An 8,007-nucleotide genomic window follows, 5' to 3' on the forward strand; every position below is an offset into this window, starting at 1 on the left:
AGGAAGGAAAGAGAGTAGGCTGTAGAAAGAACTTCCTAACATACAAGATCACCCTCCCTGACCAGAGTTAGGTGGGAATGAATAATTGTTCTCAGTTCCAGCTTGGGTTGGAGGGGAATAGAGACAGAGCAGAAAGAGGAATTTAGAGAGACTGTAAGAGGGCCTGGATGTCGGGAGAGGAAGAGGGAGGGCTGTAGCAACTAGTGTTCTTGAAACCTTCGGGTGCTGAGATGGCATGGGCAGAGATGGGGGTGGGGATAGCAGGCATTTCATCCACCTCCTCTTCCCCTTCCCGGAGTACACCTCCTCCAGGAAATAATCTACCCCCTGATCAGTTTACTCCTAACTTGTTCAGGTGTGCTTTTGTTACCAAACCAGGTTTGTTCGCCCCACGCGCAGCAAGCCAAATGCTGAGATGCTGAGATTTGTAGCAGAGAAAGTTTATTCACAAGGCAGCCAAGGGAGGAAACGGGAGAACAAGTCTCAGGTCTGCCTCCCTGAAGGCGGGGGGCTTGAGATATTTATGGGATCATGAAACAGGGTGGTCTCGGGCATGGGGAAAGATGATCAGAGGTAGGGAAAAGGTGAGGTAATCAGTGTTCTGTGGCGCAGGCGGATTTGGGTTACATGCGTCTTCATGGGATGCATGTTCAAAACTGGAGGTGCTTAGCATAATCTGAGGAGGTAGTTTTTGGCCCTCTGATGGCAAAAGGTTGTTCTTCTGACACCTGTGCAGGTCTAGTTTTAGGGTATTAGCCAGCTCAAACTGGACAAGAGCTCGCTCCAATTCCTAAAAAAACAACTTAAGCTTCCATTACTATAGCAACTCATATGTCAGAGGTGTTATCTATAGGGCTCTATATCTATATGAGTCTTGTGCTATATTACCTGGAGGGTATGCAGTTAAAGAGGGAAAAATTCACTAAAGGGAGCTTAATCAGTGAAGGCAGCTTACAAGCAGAGGGGTTTTAACAAGCTGTTCCCTTATCTATCATTCTGTAAGACAAGCCCAAGAATTGCTCTTGGTCCCCAGCTTCTGGAACTGTCTGGAGCATGGTTTCACTTTCTTGAGTCTAACCTTGATCCCTCCTGCTGTGTCTGGAGCTGAGCAGCACTTCCTGGCATTGCTGCCTTGCTCTCGCTGACTCTTTTCTCCTCTCCTTCTCCCTCAAAGTTGACAGAACAGCTAGACCAGTGCCACCAAATCCCAAACCCTCAACTTCATTCGCCCCACTCTTCCAGAGCTGAAGCAGGGCCTCTTTTGTTTCTTATTCACCAATGCAAGACAGCTCTGGGGCTTCCCTGGTGGCGCAGTGGTTGAGAGTCCACCTGCCAATGCAGGGGACACGGGTTCATGCCCCAGTCTGGGGAGATCCCATATGCCGCGGAGCGGCTGGGCCCGTGAGCCATGGCTACTGAGCCTGCGCGTCTGGAGCCTGTGCTCCGCAACGGGAGAGGCCACAACAGTGAGAGGCCCGCGTACCGGGGGAAAAAAAAAAAAAAAAAAAGACAGCTCTGAGAACCTGGGGGGCCCTGGAGCTACGGGTATTGAAGAGCTCAAGATGGAGCTGGGTGAGTGGCTGAGAGCAGTGAAGGGTCCCTGAGTGGAGCTGCACTGAGGGAGATGGGGGTAGTGTTGACGATTTGGAGAAGGAAGAGGGGGTTCTCAAGCAAAAAGAGGAAGATGACCTGGAAGCCCCAGCTTGGCTTCTGCTTATTGCTTTGGCTGTGGTACCCCCTGGTGGATAAAGGAAGTCACTGTAGTTGACTGCTCCGGTCCACTTTTTTTTAAACTATTTACCTAGGCATCAGTTCAGCCAGGGTAGACTCTAGAGACCAGTAAGGACTGCCTGGGCCACAATTCACCTAACTCATCCCCATGAACCTGGTCACTCTTTCTCTTCTTCCCCACATTCCCACATCCTCCCTCTCTCCCCACCCCCCATCCAGCAGGGAAAATTAAGTAACATTACAGTAAGAGGGTGTGAGATTAGACGACAAATCAGACAACAGATCAGACAACAAATCAAACAACATATCAGACAACAAAGTAGACAACAAATCAGATAACAAATCAGACAACAAATTAGACAACAAACAGAATGAAGCTATTTTCCTTTTTTCTTTCAGTCCCCCTTTCTCCCCAGTACACCTCGGTCGAAAAGAAAGCTTCAAATCCACGAAAAGACTCCACACAAGGCTATTTATTGTCGCACTGTAAATCGATAGGTAATAGTTGAAAACTTTGCAATGAGAAAGTTGGTTGAGATCCAGATACAGGGGACCAGACAACTGACTTTGGGCTTCGGCATTCTCCTCCTCCAACTTCATTCCTGAAGCCCCTGGGTGCGTGTGCGGGCTTGACCCATCTGACCTCATCCTTTCTGGGGATCTGAAAAACATGGCGCCGGACCGCTGGATATTGTCTCCCCAGGCGACTCAGTCAGGTCTGCCCCCTCGCCGTCCATCCATTTTGCAAATGAGGACTATCTGTGTATTATTTTATGGTGACCTCCAGGATATATTAAGTGAAAAAAACAAGGTGGAGAACAGTGCACACCGCATGCTACATTTTACCTAAGAAAAGGGGAAATGTAAATATACATTTTGGGGAGCTTATATTTATTTTTTAAGTGGAAGGATAAACCAAAACCTAACAAAAACAGTTACCTGTAGGGGGAAAGGAAAACCAGGTGGAAGAGATGGAAATTAGTCTTTTCTAAATGTACTTTGTTTTGTATGTTTGGCTTTGGAATCATGTAAATGTTTTACATCACTATAAAACAAAATTAAGTTAAAACAAGACAAAATGAAACTAACTCTGTGTGTAGTTGGTAGCTTAAACTCTCTGCAGTTGGTAACTCCTTAGAGAGGAGTTATTTTAGGTGACTTTAAAATGCAGTAATTTAGCTGTATATCCCCAGTGAGATATAGCCTAAGAGGTGAAAATAAAACTTAAATTTTTCAGTTATCATCTGGGTAATAATATTTTTGTTGTTATTCTGAATATATTATATATTATGTACATGTACATATATACACATATATAATAGGATAAAGAAAATAAGCAATTATGTTAATGTTACCAGGAACCAAGATTTTCAACCTGAAAGATTAGGTTTTCTCTTATGATTATGACATAAAAGAAGAGAAATAAAAACACAGTGATCCCAAATTTGAATTGGAAAATCAGTATAAACTCATGATGTGTTTTCTCTTAAAACATAATAAAATGTATTTCTTAGTTCCCTTCACAAAGAAGGCCTAATATTAATAGCCTAACTGGATACACCAAGCAAGCACTGCTTACATCCAGATAGTGATCTTATTATTTCCCATCCAAAAGAAAATGGCTCCTTGGGACTCCCTGGTGGTCCAGTGGTTAAGACTCCTTGCTTCCATTGCAGGAGGCATGGGTTCAATCCCTGGTCAGGGAGCCAAGATCCCACATGCCCCGCAGCGTGGCCAAAAAAAAAAAAAAAAAAAAAAAAGGGTTCCTTAAAGAACTGGCTAATTCTAGGTCTGGGAGGAAAAATATACAAGATGATTCTGGAGCATCTTGTCACATCAGATTGTGAGAAAGCTACTGGGGTCATGTCAAAAATGACTCAGGAGCCAACATGAAGGGTTAAAGATGGGATACTTTTGGCATGAATATGGATAATAACTGCAATTGATTGAGACAGGTCATATATGCAAAAAATTCCATCAGTTCATCATGACAACTAAAAACTAAACTCATTGGTCATTTTTGGAGAATGCTAGGAAACTATACCACTTTCTGAACACTGGTAAATACTCAGTTTTTTATGCTATCATTCTTGTACAAATATATCTAAGAATACCAAATGGTTGAGGGACAGTTCTTTATCACAAACTCCAGCTAATAAATGAAGACAGAATGGAAGAATATCGTTCTTTTGTAACACCCAATGAAATAATGGACCTATGCAATAATCATCAACAGCTGCTAGAAGCATATGTGAAAAGCCGATGGGGAATCTTACAATGATGAATCAGGCTGACAACACCTGAACACACAGATCAATCCTAACATCATAAAAAGAAAGACAATCCAACATTATGTGCCTTCCAATGTAATACAACAGGAGGTAATGACTTGATACTTGCCGAAAATGATGAATCTAAAACCCATCACAGTTCTGGATCTACCAGAATCATTTAAAAAATGCTACATAGATGCAGTCAGCAAATCCCAGTCTGGGAAAATTCACAGGACAAAGGACCAGTTTTCTTCATCAGATAAATTTCCAGAAGAAAAAGGGTTGGGGGGGTGATGAGAGAAAGGGAACCTATAGATTAAAAGAGACTTAAAGGACATATCAAAAGAACGCAGTGGTAGACTTGTTTGCATCCCGGTTTGAACAAATTAATTGTAATCTAATGTTTAAAACATGAGACAGAAATTTTAACATTGACTGTACATTTATATTAAACCTCTTTAAAAATGAGGTTTTGGTATACTGAATTTTTTTTTTTTTTTTTTTTTTTAGGCTCCTCTGGGTCTCAGTTGTGGCACGCGGGATCTTCCTTGAGGCATGCAGACTCTTTAGTTGCAGCATGCATGTGGGATCTAGTTCCCCATCCAGGGAAGTCCCTGAAGTTTTATTAATAAAATATGTCTGAGATTTGCTTAAAAATAACACACTGGGAAAAGGGGAAGGATGAGTGGGAGGTAATTGATGAAATAAAATTGGTCATGGGTTGATCATTGTTGAAGGGGTTGACGGGTGCACAAGAGTTCATCATATTATTGTCTCTACTTCATGTATGTTTGAATTTTTCCATATGAAAAAAGTTGACACAAAAATTTAAAGACATCCTGTAAGTGTGGTCTCCCACAGTCAATACTTAGGAATGAATCTGACTCAGAACCCAAACATCCTTTCAAAGGTGTGTAAAGATTTTGATTCTTACCAAAGATTGGCTTAACCTGGAGGTTAAGAGGATGTATCAATAGTTTCCCTTTCAAAGGCAAACCGTCTGCATTTTCTTCTTCTTCATACTCGGAAACCAAAATTAATCTCAGGACCAGATGCATCCTCCTCTCTAACCCTCACCACCACCACCACGCACAGCAAAAATCTTTCTATAGTGTTGTCACGTGAGGGATCGAAGTTTGACTCAGAGAAGGACCGCCCCTGTTTCCAGGATGATCCCGAAAAAGTAAAAGGGGCGAGAGGCTTGGAAACCCGAGCCAACGGGGTGACAAGATGACCTACGGAGAGCAAGACCCAGGATTTGCGCCAGAGTTCAAGATTATTTTCGGTTTCCTCCTCTTCGACTCCCTTCAACCGGGTGGAGAGCGGGGTAGGCGGATGGGGCGGGCTTCCCGGGCATTTACAGCCGCCCGGTTCCAGTTGTGAGATGGCTGGATTACAGGAGGCTTGGAGAGCCGCCCGCCGACCTCTCGGAGGCCGCGCGCCAGTCTCCGCAGTGGAGGGCGGACCCAGGTGTCGGGCCTGGTAGAGGCAACGCCCCAGCGCGGATTCCAGCAGCGCGCACTCAGCCCCGGCCCGGCTCCCCCATCCTGTTCCCCCGGTTGCCCGCGAGGCGCCATCGATTATATAAACAGCCGTCATCTGCCTGTTAGGTGACGACTGGGGACACGGGGACCAGGGCACACAACCCTCCCGCCCCCGACATTCATTCAGAATCATCCTGACACATCCCACATTCGCTATATCCGGTATTCAAAGCCCGAGTCGTTGACGTCACACATTTTATCTCATAGTTTCCTTTAATTGGATGCAGATTTCGTTTCCTTGCTAGAACAGGGGAGCTTCCCGGACTGATGTATGTTGATTTCATACTTTCTTTCTCCCTCCCCTAACCCCTGACGCTTAGCGCAGATCCTCAGTGAGGTAGTTGAGAACATTTACTAAATTGAAACCATCCTCTAATTCCTCTTTCCCACAAAGGACGTCTTGGCAATCCCACTCAGTTGTCGTGGACCAGCTTCACCTCACCTCCTCCAGGATGCCTTCCCCAGTCCGGTTCCCGGCTCCTTCTGTAGGAAGGTGCACACTCCCAAAGTGGTAGCACTGACCTCAGGAGACTGTGAACTTGAGGGCAGAAGCAGCCCCTACTCATTCTGGCTTCACCCTCCCACCCTTCCTGCACAGTTCTTAGTGAATGAAGGGACACTGTGTGACACGGTTTAAATCTGGGGAGGTCTTCCCCCCCCACCCCACCCCCCCCATCCCCGACCTTGAACTGCGACCACTCCCTCTCCTGTCCCTTTCCGAGAGGAGCACTGTTGAATCTTTCAGAAGCTGACAAACCTGAAGAGGGTCCTGGCCACTTACACAGTGATATGGCTGGGAAGTCAAGTGGTCACTGAGGTCGAGTCTCTAATTCAAGGTGTTTTCTGCTCCTCCACGCGCCGATAACAGTAACAACAACTTGTTTACAGAGTTTAACAGTTTACCAAATAGTTCCATACACATGACGCCATTTGATCCTCACAACCTCTTGAATTTGGTTTCATTACCTCCCCATATTCCAGATACGGCACTGATGCTCAGACTCAGGTCTGTTAACCCAAAGCACATACAAAAGCCATCCTGAAAAGATAAAATACTATAAAATATATGATAGTGTGGTATAACAAATAATAACCTTTCCATGGTATTGCCTTCTACCTTGACACCCTCAACTCCTGTATTATTTTCTTTGGTCTGCTATAACAAATTGCCACAAACTAGGTGGATTAAAACAAGAAAAACTTTCCTCTCACAGTTCCGGAAGCTGAATGTCTGAAATCAAGGTGTCAACAGGGCCATGCTCTCTCAGAAGGGTCTAAGGAAGAACCTTCCTTCCCCCTTCAAATTCCTGTGTTCGCTGGCAATCCTTGTCCTTCCTTGGCTTTCTACAAGCACCAATCCAGTCTCCCTGCCTCTAGACTTACCCTGCTCAATCCATCCTCCATGACAGAGGCCAACATAATTCCCCCCACCTCCCCAAATTTTATTACAAACATTTTCAAACAGAAGAGTTGGAATATTTTACAGGGACCACCCAAATACCAACCACTTAGATTCTATCATTAGCATTTTACTATAATCACTTTATCAAGTGCTTTTTCCATCCATCAGTCCATTTTATAATTTTATGCATTTTCAAGTAAGTTGCAGACATTCAAATGATGTTTAAAAACATAATCTCATCATGTCAGGACTTGCAGAACTTTCAATGAACTTTCCATGATGCACCCTTTTGCTAAAGGTAAAGCCCAAATGCAACTCCGTATCATGATTGTAAGTGCCTCCAGCCTCATTCCTCCTGCAATGTGCTTCCTACTTTTCACTCTAGTGAGAGCAAAAAAGTCCCCACTCACCATCTAGTTTGTCACCTCCCTGCCCTGCTCTTCTTGTCCCTTCTCATGAGATTGTCCTCAGCCTCCAGGACCTCAAGTATCCCCTTTCCCAGAAAGCCTTTCCTGATACCCCACCTGCCTTTTACCACATTAGTGTAGATGCACCTCTTCTTGAGCAGGCAACAGTCCCCAGGGCATCCCTCCCTCAATCACTGCACTTAGCTCTATAAATCATAATGATCTGTTTATGTGTCTTTCCCACCTCTGCCCCCAAATGAGAGCTTCCTGAAAAATCATGGATCCTGCTTTATTTGCCTATTGTCCTCGGCATCTAGATCGGTGTGTGGCATATGTGGGTGGGTCCCCAATAAATACTTGTTGAGTGAATGCATGTTTTGTTTTGTCCCTTCTGACATCACCTCCTGCCTTTGTCCCATCTTCTCCCACACAGCCTGGGTCCAGATCCTCAAGGTAGACCTCAGAGGCTAAGAATGAAGAAAAGAAACACTGGATGTTATCAATGTCCTCCAGCCAAAGACCCCCAGAAACACACCTGTAGTTGAACAAGTTGGGTTTATTACTCTTGGCATCAAAAGAGAATGCACACCATAGGGAACTGTGGAACATCTCAGTAAGAGAGTGTTAGAATGAAAACCTATGATAGGATT

The sequence above is a fragment of the Hyperoodon ampullatus genome, assembly GCF_949752795.1.
Source record: "Hyperoodon ampullatus genome assembly, chromosome: 10".
In the NCBI taxonomy this organism is placed as follows: Eukaryota; Metazoa; Chordata; class Mammalia; order Artiodactyla; family Ziphiidae; genus Hyperoodon; species Hyperoodon ampullatus.